The 25,589-nt window shown below is 47.0% G+C and overlaps 1 pseudogene; it reads right to left on the bottom strand.

Annotated features, from left to right (window-relative positions):
• Nucleotides 1–1,098: 1,098 nt before the first annotated feature.
• On the bottom strand, nucleotides 1,099–9,623 carry LOC149362634 (uncharacterized; annotated as a pseudogene).
• Nucleotides 9,624–25,589: the final 15,966 nt, after the last annotated feature.

The following is a 25,589-nucleotide window of genomic DNA, read 5'->3' on the forward strand; positions in this document are numbered from 1 at the left end:
GTCCAGACTAAATCACTGTAAGACACACAGTGTTATTGTTCTGCCGCCGTCAACCCGACCATTTGAATCATAGCAAAGCTTTTGAAAGCCCGCACCGTGCGCTTCCGGTCCCAGCGCGCCTCTTTCTTCAGCGTGAGCCAAGCGCATAACCGCCCGGACGAAGGGTTTGAATAGTTCGCTTGGAGCTTGGGCTTGTGTTCTCCATATCGTTTATCGCGGTTCCTAGAGATGGCCGCCTGAGTTTGACGAAACCTGGAGCACGCATGCTTTGAATTGCGAAGATTTCCCACTGTCTTGCGCCTCGCGTTTCGACAGTTCAATGAAGTTAAAACTTTTTTATCACTCATTACGTATACCAGTCGTGAAATCTCCCGTGCAGTTGGCAATGACGCCGCCGTGTCTTGAGCGTGCGGTGAAGCTCTGACACTTTTCGAAAGCTAAATAAAAGCACGCCAGGAGAGTGATGAGTCACATGGCCACACTCTGGGGCCATTCAAAGACCCGCAATAAATAGAAAAAGAATGGGAAAGCGGAAACAATGGCGGCCACAAGAATACATTACGTTCCATGTATACAGGGAGTTTCGGTTTCGGAGTCAAGCATAAGTGAGATAGTTACAGCACCTTCAGTTTATTTGCTACAACACTTACACACACCCGAGCACGCAAACACAATGGGGCCTAATAATTGTATATATTTTAAGTTGAATGTCACATGGCTGCAGCTGTGCAGGTAAAGGGTCCTCAGCTGCCACCGCGATGGTTCCTGGCTCCACTATCAAATCTCCATCCAATCTCGCTCACCCCTTGTCTCGGAAAGCTTTTAGAACACATAATCCTCAACAGGTTAAACACTCATATGCAAACCAACAACCTATTTCCAAACACGATGCTGGGTTTTAATGCTTCAGATATCCACGTCGTTCTAAGCCACGTCGTTCTAACCAACCGAACACCACAGCCACCGAGCCGCCAAAACGGAGGGTGTGGTGAGATGGCTATTCTATGCTAAATTTGTAGGCCAGCAGAAAGAGGCGAGCGGCGTCTATTGATTAGAAACAACTGTACGCAGTACTCACACGGGCACCCAAAGGCCGTTTTATTCAAGTACATGATTCTTTTTCACCCCCAACGCTCCTCCAGTGACCTCGTACAATTTGTCAAGTATTTGGTCTCCCCCGGGCACCGCCACCTGGAATATCTTTAAGGCGTCATGCACAGCGTCTCTTCGGAAGCGGCGCTGAATGCGGTGCCTTAGACGCACGCACACCTTTATAGTGCACAAAGACCGGTACAGGCTCTGTGAATGAATAGCAAAGCAGATGAGGTTAGACGTGCGTTTTTTTGTAGTTTTTTATAGTATTTTATAGTTCGTTCCCGCATAAGCAGCTCACATTTTAAGGCGCCTACTGCAGGGTTTCCAGATGATATGGAGAAATGATTCATGTACACAAACAATGCACAATAGCATTTCTCACTCAGATAAAAACCGGTTATGATGACACTTACCGCATAATTAATAGTTTACTTCTAAATTATCTTTCTGCATCCTACTTTTTTCTGCAACGAAGATTGCAAAAAATTCATATGTGGCTTCTGCTATCGTCCAGGTGTGAAATGTTCTTACGCACTGAAATGTATTTTAAGAGAGGGAAGCATTTGGAAGTGGCTGTGCGAACCACTTGTGCCGATCATTTTGGGGAACTCGACATAGATCACTCTGGGAAATATTGTGTACTTACAATATCAGGCTGGCAATATATCAAGGTGCATCGTAAAATGCATGCTGGCACTTTTGTACGGCGATTTACACTATGCGTAATCGCAATCCTCTCGTAGCCATCTTTGATTTCTGCATTTCTCCCCCCCCCCCCCCCTCACACTACACTGTGAAATTTCCAAGACCACTCTTTCTAAATAAACTGTAGACTTCCCACAGTGTCTTCTGCCGTCATGCGCTGTCATGCGCCATGCATCGTCGTACCACTCTGAGCTTCTATTAGCAGCGCATAAAGAGTGATCCCCCTTCTCGAATGTTACCGTGTCCTTGCCCGCACGAATAGTACTTTTTCTTTTGCCGTATGGTGATGCTTGTGTGGTGCCCACGCCTATGGCGATGACAAATAAGGTTATGGATACACCAGTGGTAAAACTCGTGCTGCGAAAGCTTCCGAGCAGCATCTTTTCTTAGAGTGCCTCGATGCCTGCGCCTCCGTTGGCCCATCGATGTACCCTGGTTCTCCTGCCGCGCAACACATCGGTCATGGGGCCATATTCGGTGGCTTGCCTCGTGCCACGGAGCAGGAAGCCCAATGACAGGCGTGAAACTTGGCCACGTGTGGTCGTCAGTGTCGCCACCTCTTGGCTCCGACTTAAGTTTAATGTCAGGAGTGATGGTGAAACCACGCGCGCTCCTCGAGATCTGGACTTCGACTGGTTAAGAATACAGAGAGCTTTCACGTTAGTGGCGCGGCGGAGTTTTGCCGCGTACTCCTCGCCGCTGGTATGACCACAACTTTCTCAGAGAGCGTTCTGCCGTCAGCGGCGTGTCGAACGCTTTTCCGCTTGTATGTCTGTATCCTGAGGAAGCTGCAGGGTCCACAAGTATGCCTCAAGGCCAATGCTGGAAACTAAGTCACCCTGCGAAGCAAATGCTGAAACTCGAAGCAGAAAAGTTGCTTTTGAGAAAAACGGTCATTTTTGGAGCTGAAAACAGCATGAAATAGCGACTTCATTGATAGCGCGTCGCGTATGTCGTGCTCAATAAAACAACCTAATAGCCAGTTTCTTATCAAACTGCGATTAGCTGTGGCCACTACCAGCTCAGAAGTAGGATATTTATGTGCAGCAACTGAGTCTAATTATTAATGAACATAAAAAAGCAGATGCTCATCGACATTTCACTCATCCTAACCTCGCAGGGCTTTCCTTGAACCACCCAGATCCTCTCGAGCCGACGTGAAACGGGCTGGCTCATAAGAGCACAAAGGCATGTGCATGGTTTGGCCAGTAGCATCTGAAAGAGCGAAGCACGAACTTTACTTGGATATAAAAAGCACCTTTTAATAAAGTTACTTTTTCAAAATATCCTTATCTTCAGCAGGTTTTAAAAAAGTCGGGTAAAGTCAGATTCCCCAAGGTCTGTGTAAGAGAAGAGCTTAAAGCAAAAATAAAGAGTTCCGTGAAATGGTTCGGCTTTCCAGTTATTTCCCGGCACATATGTGAAATGTTCCAGCGGAGGTTGCATTAAATTTGTGTATAAAATTTGTTACCAAGTGAATCATTCGCTGGACACGTCATAGAAGGACCCTAGACAAGGTATTTGTTTCACAGTTCCCATATTTATTGGCTTTGAGCCAGAGAGTACTGAATATCTGTATAGTTACCGCACCGACGCAAGACTAAAAATATTTTACTACCGCATCATCACCATTAGCCTCACACGGTCCACTATGCCACAGAGATCTTTCCGATACCTCCCGAATCAAACTGGTCCTGTGTCAGCTGCAGCCACATTATCCTCAAAAACTTCCTTATCCCGTCCACCTACTGGACTTACTGCTAGCCCCTGACGCACTTGCCTTCTCTAGTAATCCACTGCATAACCCTTAACAGCAATAGGTTTCTTGTCTTCACACAGCATGCCTTGGCCATGCCAATTGCTTCTTGATTTAGACATGGATGTCATTGACTCGCCTCTGTTTCCTATCCCACTCTCCTTAAATCCAGGTTATTAGAGTTACTCCTATCGCCTTCCCTGGCAGAGCTCGTTGCGTTCTCCGCCATTTAAGTTCAATCCATTTCGTTAGCCTCTACCTTTCTACCCCATAGGTGAGTAGCGGTAAGATGAAGCTTATGCTTTCCTCTTGAGGGGTGCCAGCAAAAGGTAATTAATGATCCGAAGGTTCCTGCCAAACGCATACCAATGCGTGCTTATTCTACTATTTATTTCACTCTCGGGATCCGCATTTGCAGTCACTACCTATAATAAGCATATGTTATCTGCTACCACTATCAACGCTTCTCTGCCTGTCGCAAGCAGTTGTCTCTTTCCGAGGCTGTTACTAATTATATCAGTTTTCTGCGCAAACAATTTTTAGATCCACTTTTCTGTTCTGCCTTTCTAGGTCCGCAATGATGAATAGCAGTGCGTCCCCTGAGTAGCTTAGCAAGGCAATTCCATCAGCGAAACGCAAGTTTCTCAGGTATTCTCCACTAATGTTTATCCCCAACAATTCTCAACCAAGATCTCTGCCTACCACCTGTTAACAAGCGGTCAATAACGGGTCAGTAAGATCGCGTACTCCTCCAGCCTGACACCATTCCTGATTGGGATTTCATTAATGTCTGTTTTAAGAACTATGGTGGCTGTGCAGTCTCGATAGATTTTTTTAATTAATATTTTTCATGCGAATAAGATTGCGTTATAATTTTTGTCAAGTTCTCAAGAAATTAAACGAGAAAGCGTGAAATGAATGGAAAGCCGCTACTTTAATGCGCATTCGAGACTGAGAGCCACAGAAAAATAATTACTGTTTTTTGTGAAAAAGTCTAGCTGGTGACTATAACATCCGCATGCGCGGCATATTCCGACTAGAAGACTTGTAAAAACAAAAATTTGAGTGTTTAGCTGCTAAAGACCACTCACATTTAGTGATAAGACGCTCGCAATTTACTCAAGACTGAGAGAGAACGTGAAAAGTATTAGAGAGATACAGAGAAAAGAATGGCAAAACGTTAGCAAGAGTTCAAGACAATGACCTTGTTAGCAATTTTTTTTACTTAATAAATAGTTTATTTTTTGGAAAAACAGATAGGCACTGAAGGTCCATTTCCTACAACCCCTTTAACTTCGCGACCGAGCCGACATACTCCACCGGGAAGCGGCTCAACACAACCTACCAGTCTATTACACCATTGTCGCCGCCAAAGCTGATGGCCCCATCGCTGTCGCAGCCACCCTGCACGACAACAACCCTACGGCGCTCACACACGCTACATAAGATCCCAACATCACAGAAATCTGCAGTGACTCCCAAGCTGCGTACCATCACTATCAATATATAGTTATCGCACGAATCGCCCGACGCATTCTATCATCACGACACATGCTTACCCAAGAGATAACACTCACGTGGGTTTCTGATAATGCCTCGATCTCCGGTAATATGCGTGTTCAAGCGCTGGCTGAGAACTGTCCCTCCGGGCCGCGGAAGATTGAACACCCAAACTCACGCAGGAAACCCCTCGCGGGCTCTATTCACATAACACCAAACCGCACCTCATTACAAAAACAGCCTCTTCAGCCTCCCACCACCTCACCGTACATTAGTTTCAAAATACAGTGCGCTGTGGCGGCAACTGCAGACTCGACTGCTACATTACACTATACCTCCTCCATCGCTACCACCCGACCTCGACCCTCCCACCCTGCTCAACATGTGGGGCGGCCAACGCCACCCGCATGCCCTGCCTGTGGGAATGCTCCCAACCCATGGCAGTTCCCCCATATCCAACTAATCCCCTGCCTCAAGCCTTGTTGTTTTTGTCTTTGTGAGGAACTATATGGTCCCTTTGTATGATTAATGAGTCCAATAAACTTCTCTTCAAGGCCGCTCTGCGAGTTGCTCATCAGCTGGCCAAACATCGTCTTGTGCATAGACCTCTCCTTGAAGCCGAAGCCTGTGGACGTGATCCCACCCTAGGGGGCCTTTCGTTTTATGCGAAGCATATTAACGTAGGTTTCGGGCCTTCGCGCGACGCCCGGCGGTGGCCACCATTGATCTTGAAGTGAGATCACATGATGTGACGTCACGTGATGACGTCACACCGGCTGCAGATGGGGCCTCATATCCCGCCGTCGGACGTCGCCCGGCGGGGGCCTCCACGCTTCGGTTAGGGTGGCTAGACTGCTTCGGTTCGCGCCGTCGGCGCCACCATCGCTGCATCACGTGATATGTGACGTCACGCCAGGGATGAAGAGGCGCGCGCCCGCCGTCGCGTCAGTCTCTGTGCCCGCAACCGCGTCAGCGTCTTTGCGCCGGGCGTGTATGCGGTCAGGTTTGGTTTATGGGGTTTAACGTCCCAAAGCGACTAAGGCTATGAGAGATGCCGTAGTGGAGGGCTCCGGAAATTTCGACCACCTGAGGTTCTTTAACGTGCACTGACATCGCACAGTACACGGGCCTCTAGAATTTCTCCTCCAAAGAAATTCAACCGCCGCGGCCGGGATCGAACCCGCGTCTTTCGGGTCAGCAGCCGAGCACCATAACCACTGAGCCACCGCGGCAAGATGCCTCCAAACGCTAAGGACGTTAATAATAAGAATGCAAAACGAAGGCTGCTCGCATCCACTGGGCTTAACCTTGATAAGCCTCCAACTTTTTTTTCAAGCGAAAAGCTTCACGAGGCTCGTCAACACCGCGTTTCGCGTGAGCCGGAGGCCAGATTTGCCGCTTCTGCGCATGCGCAAAACCGAGCGACATCACGAGCAGCGGAAGTGGCCTCCGACTTCGTAATAAAAAAGCATAAAAATAAGCACAGAAACGAGAATACAAAGAAATTAAAGAAATAAAATATCAGAAATAAAAAAGAAATGACAAGCAGTGACACCCAAACCGCGCCGTAAGAGAAGGAAAATGAAAATAAAATTGGTTTCAAGGAAAGGAAACGACGCCTGTGTCTCAGCGCCGGAAGAGCCTTAATGAAAATGAAATGAAATGAAAATTGGTTTTATGGAAAGGAGATGCCTGTCTCTCATACATTGGGTACACCCGAAAGGAATGGAAACCGCAGTGCATGTCTCTAAAGCAACCTTCTAAGACAGCACCGTATTCACTACACGCGCGTCTCCTCCTCCGCCTCCGTACAGGCAGTGTGTGGACGGCCGAACGCCTCCACCGTTATCGTAGTGCTCCCAGTAAATAAAATTGGTTTTTGAGGAAAGGAGATGCGCAGTATCTGTCTCACATATATCGCCGGACACCTGAACCGCGCCGCAAGGGAAGGGATGAAGGTGGGAGTGAAAGAAGAGAGAGAAAGAGGTGCCGTGCATTGTGCGCGAACTGCGACAGCCATGACGTCAAACCAAGCGTAACTGGTAAATTGGTAAATTGGTTTTTGAGCAAAGGGAATGGCGCAGTATCTGTCTCATATATATCGGCGGACACCTGAACCGCGCCGGAAGCGAAGGGAGGAAGGTGGGCGTGAAAGAAAAAAGAGAGAAAGAGGTCCCGTAGTGGAGGTCTCCGGAATAATTTAGACCACCTGGGGATCTTTAACGTGCACTGACATCGCACAGCACATGGGCGCCTCTTGCATTTCGCCTCCATCGAAACGCGGCTGCTGCGGTCGGGTTCGAACCCGGGTACTCCGGCTGGGTAGACGAGCGCCTTACCATTGAGCCACCGCGGCTTTTTTTTGTCTTTATTGCTCCACTGAGCCACCGCGGCGGATAGCGTAACTGAACCTTTTCGCCATTCAGGGCTTAAACAACGTTTCCTGTCGCCTGTTGCGAGACATAAACACGTTTTTTCAAGAATCTATAGCTCCATTCAGCTTTTTGCAGTGGCAGTAAACTGAACTGAGAATGGACTTTCCTTTCCTCTCCTTTCCTTTCCTTTCCTTTCCTTTCCTTTCCTGAAGTCCAGGATATACCAACCTGTGGTGGTTTGTGTGAGCCTGATGTATTGGGCCTGTCGGTGGGCCTCCACCAGTTCCCCGATCGAGTTGTGGGGGCCCAGGCCTAGTAATCTGTCTGTGGGTGTTAAGTGGAAGATGAAGTGCTACCTTGAATGCCTTGCGAATCAAAGCATCCAAAGCGTTTATGTCATGTTTGGATAGTTTTAAGTATGGGGTAGTGTACAACACAAGGCTGAGGACAAAGGCATGAATCAGGCGACATAGGTCGCGCTCCTTCTCTTAGAGGCGAAGCTTAGCATCTTCACACATCAGTGACACAAACAGCAACACCACGCCTCACCGCACTTTAGGTCAACGAAGTGCCCCCCTGAATTTTTGATGCCATTGTCGCTGAGAGAAGCATGGCGAATACGTATCTTCTACACATGCGAGAGAACGTGTCCTAATGCGCGTATATTCATTTTGCAACTCTTGGGCTTAAGTGCATTTCTAATATCGCCGTTGTTTTTTCTCCGGCGGTTCAAACCTTTCGACAAACATACGAACTTTCTTGCCATTTCACTCAAAATCAATCGAACAGCAACGCATACACATTACTTATCATGACGTGAACTTCTTGATAAGAACAGAACAATTAGGAATTCAGGACGCATGTTTCACGCGGAATCAATGTTGCTAGTACTGGTAGCACCAGATAAGACGATAAGGCTTCGTCATCTTGCGAGAAAGCTTGTCACTTGGGCTCTGGTTACTTACAAAACTGCCTTCTGAAGGATGCGCCAGGAGTTCTTTGTGGCTTTTTGTTTCTCGTAGTACGTGACCTTCTGTGTTTTTTGGGAAAGACCACAGTCGCAAAAGAGCTGTGAGAAAGGCGAAGAACTGGAAGTTTATAATTCTGTCTGCAATTGAGTATTCAACTCATTCAAACTCCGACATGTTTAAAGGCAATATAAAAATAAGCCTGAAGTTTGCTACCATGCGTAACAATGTGTTCTGAAATGTATGCCAATATCACTGTGCTTTTGTTATTTAATTCTTGCATTGTTTACGCCCCTCAAAGTGTCTTTTTTAGTCATCTACACGATGAAAATGTTCCACCACGCTTGTAAGTTCCAACGGCGTTTATGCAAATAAATTTGGATTTAAAGAGCAGTTTATAGAACGTTTCAAAATTTGGTTGGTTTATTAGGTTTAACTTCCCAAAACAACCCAGGCTATGAGGGACGCCGTAGTGAAGGGCTCCGGAAATTTCAACCACCTGTGGTTCTTTAACGTGCGCTGGCTTCGCACAATACAGGGGCCTCTAGAATTTCGCCTCCATCGAAATTTGGCCGCCGCGGCCAAGATCAAACCCGCGTCTTTCGGGCCAGCACCCTAGCGCCGTAACCACTCAGCCACCGCGGCGGGGTGTTCCACATTTTAATAATTTTTTTACAGTTTTGAGACTTAGGAAAGCCGTGCTCGAAGGAGGCAGCCACTACTGAGAATGACTTTTTATTGGGAGTGTATGCAATTACGCAGGCACAAAATAACACAAAAACATTCGATGTAGGTTGAAATATTGTGGCTGAGAAGGCTGAAGACCTTGTTTTTGTGGGATGAAAGTTTTGCGATTTTCTTCATGCATCGACGAAGCTCGAAAGCTGACTGCGATCATCGCCACCAGCGGCATCCGGCAACGGAATGTATCATGTGTTGCTCACTCCAAACCTGAGTCGCTTTGGGACGTTAAACCCCAATAAACCAAACCATTAAACCAAATGTTATCACCCCGGGAACATGCGAGGCGAACATGGCTTCCGAGGCGCAGAGGCGCTAAAGTTAATTTAACACGGTGGGACGAATACATCGTGTACTATAACACTGAAGGTCACTTACCACATATCCATAAAAAGAAACACTTGGATGCAAATATGGCCATCTACAGTAGCCGTCGGTCGTCTCCTGTTTCTAGTGACTTTGTATGCACCGGCTATCGTACATGATGCAAAACAATAGGCGGCTCCAATGCTGTCGTATTTTCAATCGCATGCGACAGTGTCCTACAAGAGAATACAAAAGCAGTTGTCAATCATTCTGAATAAAAGAAATGACGAAAAAAGGGGTTCTCATGTAGGACGAAAACAGAGGGAGCAAGCGTGTTGTCTCGCAAACATTCGCAGATGATGACCTTCCAGAAAAAAAACTTTATGCGAGCTGTACAACTAGTTTCAAGAATAGACACCTTGCACCGGCACGAGGCCAAGCACATTAATCGCGAACACTGTTTTGCAGAAATGCCTACCGAAAATCTTGTCACTCTCTTGTCTCATGGATCTGTGCACCAGCGGTGCATTATTGTGTTATGGAAAGGACATTAGTAGACTTTCTGCTGTAATGCTGAACTACGCAGCGTTTTTTCAAATAACCTACTGCATGCATTTTAGTGCCTATTCTGAGATATTTTATACATAAATTCCTCTCTATTTATGTTCTCCGTTTGTTGGGTACCGGAGGCACGAAATGAGCGAGCCGAACGAATCAGAGTCGACTGTAGATAGAAAGCGCATATCTTCGCAAGTACCACCCTGTTTATTGAACGCGTGCCCCTGATCACACGCACAATTTAGTTGATCCGGAGCGGCGGAACTACCACTACATATCTCTTTCTTTAGCTCGGGGACGGTCCTCCAGGGAGGAAAGAAACGACCATCGAATGCTCTCAATATCCCTATCGGTGTGGTGCCTTCACTGCTCTGCCTTATCGGGTTCGGTGTTTATTTCATTTTTTTATTTGAAGATACTCTCAGTTCTTAGCTGGAACTTTTACAGGAGTGGATTGATATACAGGAGTTGAATGCAATCAGGCATGCATTCGGAACAAGAAAAAATAAATAAAAAGGGAGATCTCCCCGCAATCTTATACAAACAAAATCAAAGGCACGATACCAAACAAGACAAACAATTTTGGGTAGTTGATAGCACAGCAATCGTGCAAACTGCACACACTTTTCCAGGGAAGACTAGGAAGTAACCAACTTCACTAGACAGTTCTATTCGCGTATTTCTCGCGGGAAAAAAGAAAAGTAGTATAATTGTTGGCAAAAGTGTACTCTTCAAGCGTAAATTCGTGCTTATGGCGTTCTCCCCTGGAATGGTTGGAAACGACATATGTATTAATACTCATGCTACACGCTTTATGAATTGGCAAGTATCAAAACTTCAATATGTGTAAGGTTGCGCAGCTTACTAGCTTGACTAGGTCTGCTCGGATAAGCAGTTCTGTGGGAGAGTCTGTGCGCTGTTATTTATTATAGATAAGACGAATCGGTTTTCGTTCCACTGACTCCAGCATAACTTTGTCATTTTGCGGGAACGGAAACCAAATGATGTGCGCGCATTCTAAGATTGGTCGGACAAGAGCTTTGCACGCCAACAGCTTCGTTTCGGAGGTAGAAACCGTTAAACTCGTTTAAGATAGATAAGCCTGCTCATTGCTTTTTTTGATAATGTTATGCACTGCCTCTTTCGTCCAAGGTCTTGAAAGATAAAAACGCCTAGGTATTTCTTTTTCATTACGGTTTCAAGAGTGGCATAACCAATACCATAAGTGCAGTTAAACTTTGATTTCTGCCGCCGCGGTGGCTCAGCGGCTATGGTGCTCGGCTGCTGACCCAAAAGACGCGGGTTCGATCCCGGCCGCGGCGGCTAGAATTTCTTTGGAGGAGAAATTCTAGAGGCCCATGTACTGTGCGATATCAGTGCACGTTAAAGAACCCCAGGTGGTCGAAATTTCCGGAGCCCTTCACTACGGTGTCTCTCATAGCCTTAGTCGCTTTGGGACGTTAAACCCCATAAACCAAACCAAACTAAACTTTGATTTCTTGTTTTTGTCAGTGGCATCGAGACTGCTTTTCATGGTTAATGACCCTTTGCCAGCACTGCACAACGTTGCTGAGGGCCACTAGCCCTCCTTGATTTTCTGGTTTATTTATTCGCTGGTAGAGCACGCAGTCTTCAAACATACGTATGCTTACATCCTCGTGGTTTTATAAGTCGTTAATGAAAAACAAATAAATAGGAAAGGTGCTAGTACTGTTCACTGCGGTACTCCGGAGACAACCGTTACAATATCTGAAGTGTGCTCATTATATTGCACGAATTGCCGGCGTTCTGACAAAAAGTCTGCAATCCATTTATGAATGGGGCCATCAGCAAGTACATGGTTGAGCTTAAAAAGTATTTTGATGTGTTACAGATGGTCGACGGCCTTCGAATAGTCGAGTAAAGTTATATCTGTTTGATTTTGCTCATTAATGCTCATTAATGTCCTTGTGACCTCCCTTATCATACGAACATTGGTTGTAATGCAATGCATGACATGTGATTGAAACGGCAGCTGTAAATCACAAACAATTGTTTGGAATTTTTTGTATAGCATAAAAATCGTTGAATTCATGCACAAGCTAGGTCATCACAGGTGCGTCATTTGCTCTATTGAACGCACGCACGTATTTTGTTGGCCCACGCAAATGGACTACGCCTGGCAGATGTAGCGTGCATAGCACCATCTGATGGTCAGAAATTCCCTCTAGTACTTCCCCAGTACAACTGTCTTTTCTGAAATTTTCCAAAATTACGTGGATCAAACGTAAGCAAAAAATCAATAATAACGTTACTTGTAGTATTGGAAGCATGTATAGAATTCCAATTAATAGTTGGCCAGTTGAAGTCACCCGCTGATATGATCTTGGACCCATCACGTAGCTATGCATGTAATCGTACAAAGCATCTAGATATACGGTCTCAGCGTTTGGGGGCCTGTAGGCCAAAGCCACGTTAACGCAACTCGTTTTTAGCCGTATTTTGCACCACATACTGCCTCCACGCAAGGAAAATCGGGCATAATCGAGTAAGATAAAACTTTTTTGAAAGAATAGCCACGCCCCGCCCTCTTTTGTTCCCCTATCTTTTCGGACGATTGCCTATCCCGGAGGGACGATTTCGTGATCTTGAACGCCGGAATGTAACCAAGTCTCGGTAATAGTAACTACATCCAGATGCAGCGCGAGAGGAATCGCTTCCAACTGATCTACTTTATTTAGAAGGCTACGTGCGTTTAAGTTCAAGAGCATTATTGGGACGGTTGCGCGTGGTTCGTGCTTCTGTAATGCTTGAAAATGCGTTTTCTTCCTCTTCGTTTTTTTTCACTTTTTGCCCTATTTCGAAAATATCATTAAGCAGCTCATTCAATTTATAAAGCAGGTCATTAATGCTCACGTTATCGTACGATAGGTACACCTATTTTCTCTCCCGGTTGTTTTTGTTTTTTCCCAACCTTTCTTCCTCACTTCCCTGGCAGGACGCGAGAAACCTTCACTAATTGAACATTTGGAGCCTTTTAACTTTTGAGCATGGTTTGGAAATCTTGGCATTATCGGCCACTCTTGGCAGTTTTTGCCACTCGTCCGAGGCAGTGGATCTGTTCAATGCCTGTGCCTTCGACCTGTAATTTCTCTTTGAAGAATTTCCTGGAAACGGCGCGTTGAACACTTATAGCTTATTCATCTTCTTGCTCTTCCAACCTGTAAATTATAATGTCAAACCAACGACTTTTGTTCTCAAGTTCATCTACCTTCTTGTAGAAGTATGAAACGTTCTGTTAGAAATGAGCTATTTTTATTTACACTCTGCGTCTTGCTTCTCAAGAAGACAAAGTCCCTCCAATTTTTTGTCTATTGCACCTAGTTTCTGGTTTGTAGGATCCTTTCCATTCTTTATTTCTTGAATGTCCTTTGCAGTAGCTCCTAATTGCTCTGCAATCGATCCATCTGTTGGGCCTAGATTTGTTTCGAAAGCACCGCCCAGTAACAACAGACACCGCAAAAATACATCATAGAATACAAGTCAGTCAACGGCCGTGGGCACGGCAGCAGCAGTAAACTAGTATCATTACCACGGAAAGCATTTCCATAGCGTTTTCTCACCTGTACAAGGTAAAGAAAAGGGTTGGACCACATTTTTGCGTTGCTGCCGTGCCCACTGGCCGCCGGTCCGTCGGGTCTTCCTTTTATGCTGTACATGTAGCCGTGTGATGCCAATGGTAATCCGCCTCCCAAATATGTCGTTGACAGCGTTGTTTCAGATGGCGCCTCTATGATGGTCTTGTCAAGAGAAAGATAGCAAAAAAGCTTCTCTTATGTATTGAAAAACGGCTGCGCAGTTGCCTTCCCTTGAAAAGTGCTACTGGGCTCAAGCCGTTGTCTAGAGGCATCGTGCGGGAGCTCAGCAGAGACAGGTAGGTATCTTTTCACTTCTCTGTAAGGTTTTTCATTGTTCTAACCATCCTTCTGCTTCCGCGTTGCTTTGACGGTAACGAGAGCTGATGGAGAGAGTCCGTATTGGACGGCGGATGTCGCAAACTCACATGCATCTAACTCAGAACGGTTGTCCGTAGCTAGAGCTTCAGGCATTCCATGACGGGCAAAGATAATCGCAATCTTCTCAATCACTGCCCTTGAAGAAGTTGATCCCGAGAGCAAAGCCACTTCTGGACATCTAGATCGGCAGTCCATGAGCAAGTGGTAATCTTTGCCTTTCAACTGGAGAAAGCTCCAGCTTTTTTCCAGGGATGCTCAGATATTCCCCCGCACTGGTTCTCTTGGCTGAACTCTGTGCATGACACACTGGTGGAATTTGGCTGCGAGTTCAGCGCTAACAGCGCCTATGACTGGCCCCCTAAAAGATTCTCTAGCTCGCTCACGGCGCCATACAACTCCCTGATGCCCTTCGGGAATTGCGGTCATTTTTTTCTGTCGAATACTCTGAGGAATCACCAGCCGACTACCCTGCTGAAGAAGTCAATTGTATAGTCGCCTGAACACACTCTACGGAGGCAGCTAATAGCCTTAGCTCTATGGGAAATTGATCGATGGCGACCGTGGGACGAAGCGGGGTTGTTGGTTGGCTGAAAGAGCAAGAGCGGGGATCGTAGCCACGAAGACCTCGCTGGACAGCAGTCCCTGGTCCACACGGTTTGGGCTGGAACGGACTATTGTGGCGTTTCTGACGCGACTGTTTCCAAAGGCGTAGCAATTCTTATCACACAGCGGAAGGTTCTCCGTATAGGCGACGCAAGTGCTGCTTTGCGACGCGAGGTCCGCAAGCCTGCCGTCAATCCTCTTGCTCTTCTCCAGTGGCTCGTGTCCATTGCAAGAGGATGCCTCGCGTTTGCGACAATAATGTGTCTAGTAGTCATGGGCATCTTCACTTCCAGCCCCAAATGAAAAACACACCACACAGACACGTAAACATATAGGTGATACTGACACCTGCGAACGGTTGCGTACTAAAGCAGTGAACAGTTGGTTCTTAACACCATACAGCAAGTGGCGTCACTTCTTGGCGTCCCGTTGCTTGTTTGTTTGTTATCTAGGGAGGAGTGGGGCGGGGGGTAGAGCTGGCGTGAGGCTCTGTAGGCCTGCGTCAGCTCGCTGAATAAGTGCATGCGCTCCTTCGTGAATCCCCGATCCGAGGCCACCTGAGCCCGGTTTAAAGAACCTCGGACTAAAAGGTTGGCGGCCTCGTTTCCGGGATTCCTGGAGTGCACGGGCACCCATATCAGCTCCACTTGGCGGGGCGGGGGTGCATCGGGCGAGTCCAGTATGCCAAAAGCAGGGATATAGACTCGGCCTCGAGCAAAATTTAGAATGCCCGTTTTAGAATCGCTTAAAATGTACCGGCCTTCCGTGCGGGTGATAGCAAGTGCAATGGCGGCTTCCTCTGCAGCCTCTGCGGAGGTGTCTGGAGGGAGATGTAGTGTGAGGAGGGCGGATGAAGAGGAGTCCACCACAGCTGCTGTCGCTTCATCACCCGCGCAGGCAGTGTCCACCCATACGGCGCTCGGCTCGGGGCCGTACACTCGATGGAGTGCCTTCGCAAGGGCTCTGCGGCGCTCCTCATGGTGGGACGGGTGCATATTCCTCGGTAGCGGCCTGATGAGGAGCTCCCGGTGAAGGGGTCGTGGGATAGTGAGGAGGGTTGGGTTGTTGGGCGGTATTTTGATTCCGAGGGAGTCCAGGATATACTGGCCTGTGGAGGTTTGTGTGAGCCTTATGTATTGGGCCTCTCGGTGGGCCTCCATCAGTTCCCCGATCGTGTTGTGGAGGCCCAGGCCGAGTAATCTGTCTGTGGGTGTGTTGAGGGGAAGATGAAGTGCTACCTTGAATGCCTTGCGAATCAAAGCATCCAAAGCGTATATGTCGTGTTTGGATAGCTGTAAGTATGGGGTAGTGTACAGCACACGACTGAGGACAAAGGCGTGAATGAGGCGACATAGGTCGCGCTCCTTCATGCCTCTATGACGTCCCGAAACCCTGCGGATAAGGTGCAATATCGCGCCTACAACCTGCTTGAATTTCTTGATGGTGGTGGTGTTTCTGCCATCGTTCTGGATGTGCAGGCCCAATACACGGAGGGTGCCAACCTCAGGTACCGGGTCACCATTCAGTTCAATGGAAATGGGGGAGCGTGAGCAGCGGTGGTTCTTAGGCAGGATGAGGAAGAGTTCGGACTTCTCTGAGGAGCAAGACAGTCCGATGGTCCGTGCGTAATTTTGTTTGAGTGTGGCTGCTTGCTGTAAGTGTTCTCTATGCCGCCGTCACTGCCGTGTGTGGTCCACAGGGTGATATCGTCGGCATAAAGAGTGTGCTTCAGGTGGGGAATAGTTGTCAATTTTCGGGCGAGGGGGATGAGGGTAATTTTAAACAAAAAGAGAGAGAGGACGGACCTTTGAGGGGTGCCGATGCTCTGAAGCGTGTAGGAGGGGGAAGACAGAGGGCCGAAGTGTATCTCAGCCGTGCGGTCAGTGAGGAATGCTTGAATGTAGGCGTACGTGCGGACACCCACATTCAATGGGGATAGAGCAGTCATGATCACCCGATGTTCAATGCGATCAAAAGCTTTGGAGAGATCCAAAGCTAAGACTGCCTTGGTGTGACCTGGAAGAAGCGGGTCGGAAATGTCGTGTGTGAGTTGCAGCATGGCGTCCTGTGCCGATAGATGGGGGCAAAATCCCAGCATGCTGTGCGGGTAGAGATTGTTGTCCGCCATGTGACTTGTGAGTCTCGCTAACACAACATGCTCGAGGAGCTTCCCGAGGCATGAGGTTAGCGAAATCGGGCGAAGGTTGTGGAGTGTAAGTGGTTTGTTGGGTTTAGGTATGAATATTACCTTCGCGTGGCGCCAGGACTGCGGAATGTTACTCTCTTACCAGCACTGGTTGAAGTATTTCGTAATGTGGGTAATCTATTGGTCATCCAGATTACGGAGCATGGAGTTTGTGATTTGGTCTGCACCAGGTGCGGAGTTGGCGCGGAGAATGAGGAGGGCCGCTCTGACTTCCGTCTCCGTGATGTCGGTGTCCAGTGTGGGATTTGCTTGTCCTGTGTAGTAGGGCAGTGGTGTGGGGGCACCTGGAGAGGTGTACATGGTTTGAAGTGTGTCTAGGAGGGTGTCGGGATCGTCAATGTGTTCATGTGTTAGGCGTGTCACGTGGTGCTGTGTTGCTGATTTGGTGCGTGCGGGGTAAATGAGGTGTCGGAGCAGTTGCCATGCGCGTTTGCTGGACAGGTTTCCGGCGATGCCATCACATATATGTCCCCAATTAGATCGGCAGAGCTCCTCAGAGTGCTGTTGGATTTGTGTTTGCAGCGCGGCCAGCCGCTTTTTAAGCGTTCTGTTGAGTTTGTTGCCCTTACAGCGTTCCAGGAGGCTGTGATAAGCCTCCCAGAGGTGGGCTAGGCGTGTGTAACTGCCATCACAGAACAAGAATTATTATGCTTAATCGAAGAATGCTAATTTCTTGAATGAGAAGCATTTTTTGAGATACCTAACCAGACCTGCCCTTAAACGCACCACTACAGCATTTATGGTGCATCTACATCTCTGGAATTTGTTCCAATACGCTTTCAACATCACGTAAAAGCTTATGGAGTCTCTTGAAGCAGAGTATCATTGCTTGTCCAAGTCAAACCCGATAGCGCGACTGCTGAAGGACGGCATAAAGCAAATCTTTGGCCCTGGGTAAAAAAAGCGCAGATTCTCTCTTTCTCTAAGCTGCCTTCAAAAACCGGCAGCGGCGCCAAGGGGGCTACGCGTTTTGTTATTTTAATGAGTGATTTCGGAATTTAATCCTAAGGCTTGCTTTCTATCATCACATATTCGTGCTGAACATTTTCTAGAAATAGGCTACAAGAGATGGTTTGGCGTTGTTTTTTTTTTGCCGCATCGTGCTTTTTCTCACGCAAATTAGTCTTGAAACTGTCTCTGCTCTCGACCACCTTTCTCTGTGCAGTGCAAGGATGATGCACGTTTCGTCACTACTTAGACATGTTCAAGATCTTCTGCATCCATTCGAGTGCATCTTCCCATTTTATGGGTCTTATTTCTGGCCTTAACTAATTTCTGCTGCGGACCTTTGAGGGGTGCCGATGCTCTGAAGCGTGTAGGAGGGGGAAGACAGAGGGCCGAAGTGTATCTCAGCCGTGCGGTCAGTGAGGAATGCTTGAATGTAGGCTTGCTTTCTATCATCACATATTCGTGCTGAACATTTTCTAGAAATAGGCTACAAGAGATGGTTTGGTGTTGTTTTTTTTTGCCGCATCGTGCTTTTTCTCACGCAAATTAGTCTTGAAACTGTCTCTGCTCTCGACCACCTTTCTCTGTGCAGTGCAAGGATGATGCACGTTTCGTCACTACTTAGACATGTTCAAGATCTTCTGCATCCATTCGAGTGCATCTTCCCATTTTATGGGTCTTATTTCTGGCCTTAACTAATTTCTGCTTCATGCACAGATTCGTTGTCGCTTTATTTCGGAATTTAATCCTAAGGCTTGCTTTCTATCATCACATATTCGTGCTGAACATTTTCTAGAAATAGGCTACAAGAGATGGTTTGGTGTTGTTTTTTTTTGCCGCATCGTGCTTTTTCTCACGCAAATTAGTCTTGAAACTGTCTCTGCTCTCGACCACCTTTCTCTGTGCAGTGCAAGGATGATGCACGTTTCGTCACTACTTAGACATGTTCAAGATCTTCTGCATCCATTCGAGTGCATCTTCCCATTTTATGGGTCTTATTTCTGGCCTTAACTAATTTCTGCTTCATGCACAGATTCGTTGTCGCTTTATTTCTTCTTTATACATGATTTCTATCATCTTCTCTCTTGTGTCCCGCGTTTTGTTTGCCTCCTACCAACAAAAGGTCGTCCCCTTCATCATCGTCTTCACAAAATATAACACCATTGCTCCTAACCCCACCTGCCAAATGTGTATAAGAGATCACTCTCGGTTCCTCGATAAAATGTACTGGGGTGCTATCAGTGCTTTAATTATTCGAAGTAATTGATTAGGAACGCTATGTAATCTTCTGAATGGCAAAAAGTAAATAAAATATTTCGAGCCCAGAGATTTTGTTTTCTCCGGCTCAATTCATGAAACGCCAAAGTGAGACAAAATTACCCATAACTACATTTTGTATCGTATGTGATACGCAAGTACATAGCCCACTCACATGCAGTCTGAAATATTATTGCGCCATCTATGCTATACGAGACCGACCGAGACTTAATTCATGACCTAATAATTTTTTTTAAATGCCACCTTCAGTTAGAATACAGTAAATATTTTCTCTGCACGTAGTTTTGAAAAGACCCCCCCCCCCCCCCCGCCCTCCCGAAGGATGCGGTGCTGGCTTTAAGGCGGTGCACTCTGTAACACTAAATAAGCAAGACTTCCTTTCTTACCGCTCACGATTAGTTAGGCAGGGAAAATGCACCGTATAATATATGATACAGTATGCGACAAGGGGTTTCAAGTTTTAATTCAGGTATAAATGGAAAAGCTCACCTTCATATCAGACGTTTACGCAATTGTAAAACACAGTCTTTGTCATCACACCCAAACAAGGCGGTTGCAAAAATGAACCGGAGACTTAGCTGGAGCCACTGAACCTCAGTTCTTGTCTGGCGTAACCAGCTACAGCTATCACCAGACAGCTATCACCTGCATGACCAGGCCGGACGAGTTAAACGGTAGAACACTCTCCATGTGCTATGTTGTTCGTACCTATGAATACGTTTTCTCCTCTATTTGTTTCCATTTTTCCGGATTTTTTTCTTCCGCGCAATAAGCAGTTCAACTGAGCGCCGTAAGGTATCAACACCAATGGAGCAGTAACCACAGCTTAAAGTGGTCACGAAGTTTACCAGACACCCCGGTGAAATTTCATGCAGTCAGGTCACAATACACCTGACGAGAAGTCGAGGCACACCGGAAGGGGCAGTGCTATTCCCCTTACCTCTTCAGCATTCCCCTATTAGGACCACCCAATAGGCTGGACAGCATAGCACGTGCTGTATGCTGACATTTATGAGGCTCGAGGGCTGGGGCAAAGACACAAGGGCGACGACAAATTTATTATGGTTACATATTTAATGAAACATAACGTAGGCGCGACAGCGCGACGCGCCCAGGACTCATCATACACAGCTTCTGTGAATTCGGAAGACTGCGACATAGTGATGCAAAACTATCGATAGTACTATCGATACTATAGATAGTTGAGTCACTATCGGACTATCGATGGTAAAAAGACTATCGATAGTAGTATCGATTGTACTATCTATAGTACTGTCGATAGTTCTATTAATAGTACAATCGATAGCCGTATCGATGCTACTTTTTATACATAGTACTATCGATGCTATAAAACCAACCACTCGTGCACACTGCATCCGAAACTTGGTTTCCCGAGTGTGTGGTATGGAGGTGACGGTATGAGTTGCTCACAGGACTCGCCCGTTCTGCAGCTCTGCAGACGCTAACTACATAAAGTGGCTGGATAAAATGTTAGCTTGCGGATGTCCTAGTTGCGAAGCATGTGTGCAAAAACCATTTCTGCATCGGTTGCGCCAGCAAGCCAGCACAACTTGTGCTGCTTGCTCTTTCATCGGATGCAGTTCCAGGTATTTTTCCGACCTGTCCCAGTGCACGTTAAAGAACCACAGCTGGTCGAAATTTACCCGGAGACCTCTACTGTGGCATCCCTCTTAGCTTGAGTCTCTGGGCATTAAGCCTCTTGAAACAGCCAAACCAATTAGGTATTGCAAATGTTTTTGTTATATCGCTGGCCAACAAATGCATAATATTGATATTGTTACTATCAATAATATTACCCTCGACAGTTTCACTACAGAGTCTTGCTGTTGATAGCGGTACTGTCGCAAGTAGTACTATTGAAAGCAACACTGTCGATAGTATTACTATAGATAGTAGACTATCGATAGTTTTTTTACACTATCGATAGTTCCAAAAAAGCTATCGATACTATCGATAATCAAGTTTTCGATAGTTTTGCATCACTACTGCGGCAACATTGGTTGTGCCACATAAGCAAGACAGGAGCTGCTACCTGTCGCGCGGCGGGCAAAGCATTTGGATATGGTGCTGCCATCTATCGGGGATTGTGGTAGATGACTCATATCTCGCACGCTATGATTTGGTCAGTTGGGAGCACGGTGGAAGCAAGAGAGGTGATACGACGACGGCGGATGCGCGGCCGTTTAGTGTGAACAGTTGTATAGCATTGTAAGCTCCCCGATTCTTGCTTTGGTTGGTTTTGTTTATGGGGTTTAACGTCCCAAAGCGACTAAGGCTATGAGAGACGCCGTACAGAAGGGCTCCGGCAATTTCGACCACCTGGGGCTCTCTAACGTGCACTGACATCGCACAGTACACGGGCCTCTAGAATTTCTCCTCCAAAGAAATTCTAGCCGCCGCGGCCGAGATCGAACCAGCGTCTTTCGGGTCAGCAGCCGAGCATCAGAACCACTGAGCCACCGCGGCGGCGATACTCCCCGATTCTTCGCCGATCCCGCACTGTGGGAGAGAGAGAATTTAATGAATACGAGAGAGATCCGCCGTGTGGTAAGTGTCATCTTTTGCAAGGCCAACAACGACTGTCACGCACGATGCGGCTGCCTTTCTTAATGCGAAAGCATTACTTGGCTATGTCGGCAAGGTTGTGTCATCGAAACGTGTCCGCAATAATTGTGTCGTCCTCAGAAGAGAAAGCATCAAACGAATGGTTGTAATCGATAGAAAACGATGTGAGGATGATGCGCAAACGATATGATGTCAATAGGACGATTAGTTAATTAATAAGCGCCAGAAATGTCTAAAATCCTTCCAAATAGCACGGACGACGTCGATATAGTGAGTGGACGGGAAAACATCTGTCGACGGTGAAGTAGTGGAGAAACAGGCAAAGGAGGGAAAATAAAGTTTGAAATGATTTTAAATGTATTTGATGAGTGATAATTCACCGAACAAAAGGTTTAATTGACAGATTAACTGGTTAATTTTGACCAAAAACAGTTGGGCGGTTTTATAGGCTGTACGGGGATATAGTGGGTGGACGGAAAAGCCGCGTTGGCGCCAAATTTGTAAACCAAAGTGCGTGATGGAGGTGAAGGAATGTAATCAGAGTGAAATTAATTAATTAAGTGATTAACATGAAGGGCTTTGAGACGGTGTTGACCAAAGTGGGATTACGGACCCAGTGACGAAGTAAAGAGGGGCAAAGAGTATAAAAAAATTAAAGGGAAGCTAAGAGGGACTAAGAGTATTAAAGAGGAGCAAAGAGAGACGACGAGTGCGATGGAGGCCTCAATGTCTTCGCATTTTCGAAAGCGGGTCGCAGCAATGGTCTCTAGCGTTTTTTTTTTCTTTTGACGCTCGGTTTGCGGCCGCTTCTATGGGCGCGCCTGGCACGGGCGCTTGAACTCGATGCGTATATAATGCTCGCCTGCTTGAAACGATCTTTATTAGTTGGAGGGACGTCCCTTATTATGTCCTCCCACAATCCGAGCTATAAATCTACGTGGGCCGCACGAGTGATCACTTAATTCACCATATTAGTGGTTTAGCAGCTGTTTGCCTTCCCAGCGCAATGCTTCATTCGGCTATTCGGCTACGAAGCACGGTTAATATAATGGTATTTATTGACAACACTGAAGTGAGCCATCTGTAGCATTCATTCAGAGGGACGCAACAGCACCATAAGAATAGGGTGGAGCGTATTTGACCGGTTCTGTCAGAACTTGAATGCCAGTTTACCAATATCCCTCAAGAGAAAAGTTTATAACATCTCTATATTACTGTTCCTCATCTATGGGGCTGAAACGTGTTGGCTAATGAAAAGGGCTGAACTTAAATTGAGGACAAACCAGGGAGCTATGGAAAGGAAAGTGATAGGAGTAACATTAAGGGACACGAAGAGTGGGCCAGAGAACAAACTTAGTGACATCCTAGCCTAAATCAAGAATAAATGGGCTTGAGTAGGGCATGAAATGCGTAGCCGTGGTAACCAGCTGTCGTTGAGGGTAACGGAGTGGACACCAATAGAGGGAAAGTGCAGTAGGGGGCAGCAGAAAGTTATGTGCGCGGATGAGATTAAGAAGTTGTGGGGCTAAGGAGTCCGCAGCTGGCACGTGATCGGATTAACTGAAGAGGTATGGGAGAGGCCTGTGTTCTGCAGTGGACGTCGTCAGGCTGATGATGATGATGAAGAGCACCAGAACAGTAAAATACTACACAGCTGCACAAATGTGCATGCATTGCTTTGCTCCAGCTAACTGTCACATATATCATGTTACGGTACAAGTTGAATGTTGCAATAATCGGTTGCTGAATTGCATACGCAATGATATAACCTGAGGAAACTATATTTGTTATTTCTTATTCTTAATCTGATGTCGAACTTTACAAGAAGCTGCTGATCTCTTTTAAGGAAACCAGCACCAGTCTACTTGAATGCCTAAACCAAAACTTCAAAAATAGAACAGCTAGAAGCGAAACAGAAACCCAGCCAGCACCGCATATTTTGATTTTTTTTGCCCGACGCACGTATGTACTGTGGCAAGCATGAGCCGTATCAACCAGCAACGAGCTCACGCCCTCGGTGCCCTCGGTTTTCCGAAGATTGTTCCGCTGCTCTTCAATTTTGCGTTACCGTGCACAGCTGGAAATTTGAAGCCTCGTAGTAACCGTAGGAGATAGGCCATCATTCGATCAATCGAAGGGAAGCTGTTTGAGCCAAGACCTCAGCTGTCAACTTCGCGAGCTTTCTCAAGTTGCGCGACTCGCTGCTGACGGATCTTTAAATTTGCTGAATTGCCGCCGCGGTGGCTCAGTGGCTATGGTGCTCGGCTGCTGACCCGAAAGACGCGGGTTCGATCCCGGCCGCGGCGGCTGGAATTTCTTTGGAGGAGAAATTCTAGAGGCCCGTGTACTGTGCGGTGTCAGTGCACGTTAAAGAACCCCAGGTGGTCGAAATTTCCGGAGCCCTTCACTACGGCGTCTCTCATAGCCTCAGTCGCTTTGGGACGTTAAACCCCATAAACCAAACCAAACCAAATTTGCTGAATTGGCGCAAGATGCGCTGTTAGATTCCCTTTGTGCTCAGCGTATGCAGTGCGACGCAAGCTTTTCATCGATGGCGATGTTTTACACGTGTTACTTTGCTGCACGTTTTAGAAAAACTGCTTCAGCTGACGTAGCAACTGTCGAAATGTTTATCGCGCTTATAGTTACGGAGAAAGAGAGAGAAAATAAACTTTATTTATAGAGTCTTTGAACAGGAAGGCGCCCTTCTGGTGCAGCTGAGCTACTGTCGCTTGGTGGCCTTGATCTCTTGGATCTCAGCGACCTGGTCAGCTCTCTCTGTGAGCAACTATTGCTCCTACAGGTCCCAGCTGCGCAGCGCGGGCTCCCACTTCTCTGTGGTTATTCCGCTGAAAGAGTACTAACTGCAGGCTCTCATGATGTGGTAGCATACTCTCTGCAGCTTTTGCATTCTGCAGAGTATATATATCTGGATGAATTTTCGCAACTATTGTAGGGCATGGGTATGTGTGCGTTTGGAGCTGTCTAAGAGTGCTTGCTTGCTCTTGCGTGAGCGTGGAGTTCGGAGGGGGATATTCCATTCTGCTCCTTTGATAGCAGGTCGTGATTGCACTAAAGGCGAGTGGTCCGTCACTGAGCTGGCCCCCTGGTTTGGGACCGCGCCTGGTTCTGCCCAGATAGTCAGTTCTCGGGCTATGTTGTTGACCTTTTCGTTTTGTGGGAGGCCTGAGTGTGCGGGTGTCCATATTATTTTGACTCCACTTTCTGGGCGGTATTTCCTAATTAGTTTTGCGGCCGGGACATGTACTCTGCCTTTTATGAAGTTATTTATCCCAGGTTTTGAGTCGCTTATTATGGTCTTGTACTGCGAAACAGGCTTTTCGCCACGCTTCCAGGCGTGTTCCGTCTTTTAGAGCTCTGAAGAGCGATACCTGCTCCTGGCAGGTCGCGCCGCTACTTCAGCCAGGAACAAAGAACTTCTTGCCCATATTAAAACATAACTATGCATTTCTTGCAGTAGTCAAATACACGAAATATTCAATACAGAGCATCAAAGCACATCTCTCAGCCGCAGTCGAGGTGAACGCATGAGAATGTCCTGAACATCGTCGTGCACCTGTGAGCTGAGCTACCGGCCACCCGATCAGGGACAGCTATCGGCAGCACGATGTCATGAAGCGGCTCTTTTAAATGGTGAGACGAAGCAACAAATGATTGCATGGGCCCCCAGGGCTCACTCCGAGACGCCGAAACTGCGGGCGTGTGGCATCATCTCTGTGGTAGCAAATGGAAGTACGAGGGTAATCCCAAAAGTAAGGTCTCTAGAGGGCTTGGGCCGCAGGGAATCTATTTGCGTGGCTGCTCGCCACACTGCTGTGTTCTTTGCTCCCCGTCTTCCAAACAAGCCATGACTCAGCGCGAAAGGGACTGTCAGTCTTGGCACGGTAGCCATTTGAAATGGAGCTTCCGGTTGTCGCTACCGCCAGGTGCGAAGTTCACACAGTTATT

This window comes from Amblyomma mixtum, chromosome 2 (genome assembly GCF_055824585.1).
Source record: "Amblyomma mixtum isolate Tamu chromosome 2, ASM5582458v1, whole genome shotgun sequence".
NCBI classification, from domain to species: domain Eukaryota; kingdom Metazoa; phylum Arthropoda; class Arachnida; order Ixodida; family Ixodidae; genus Amblyomma; species Amblyomma mixtum.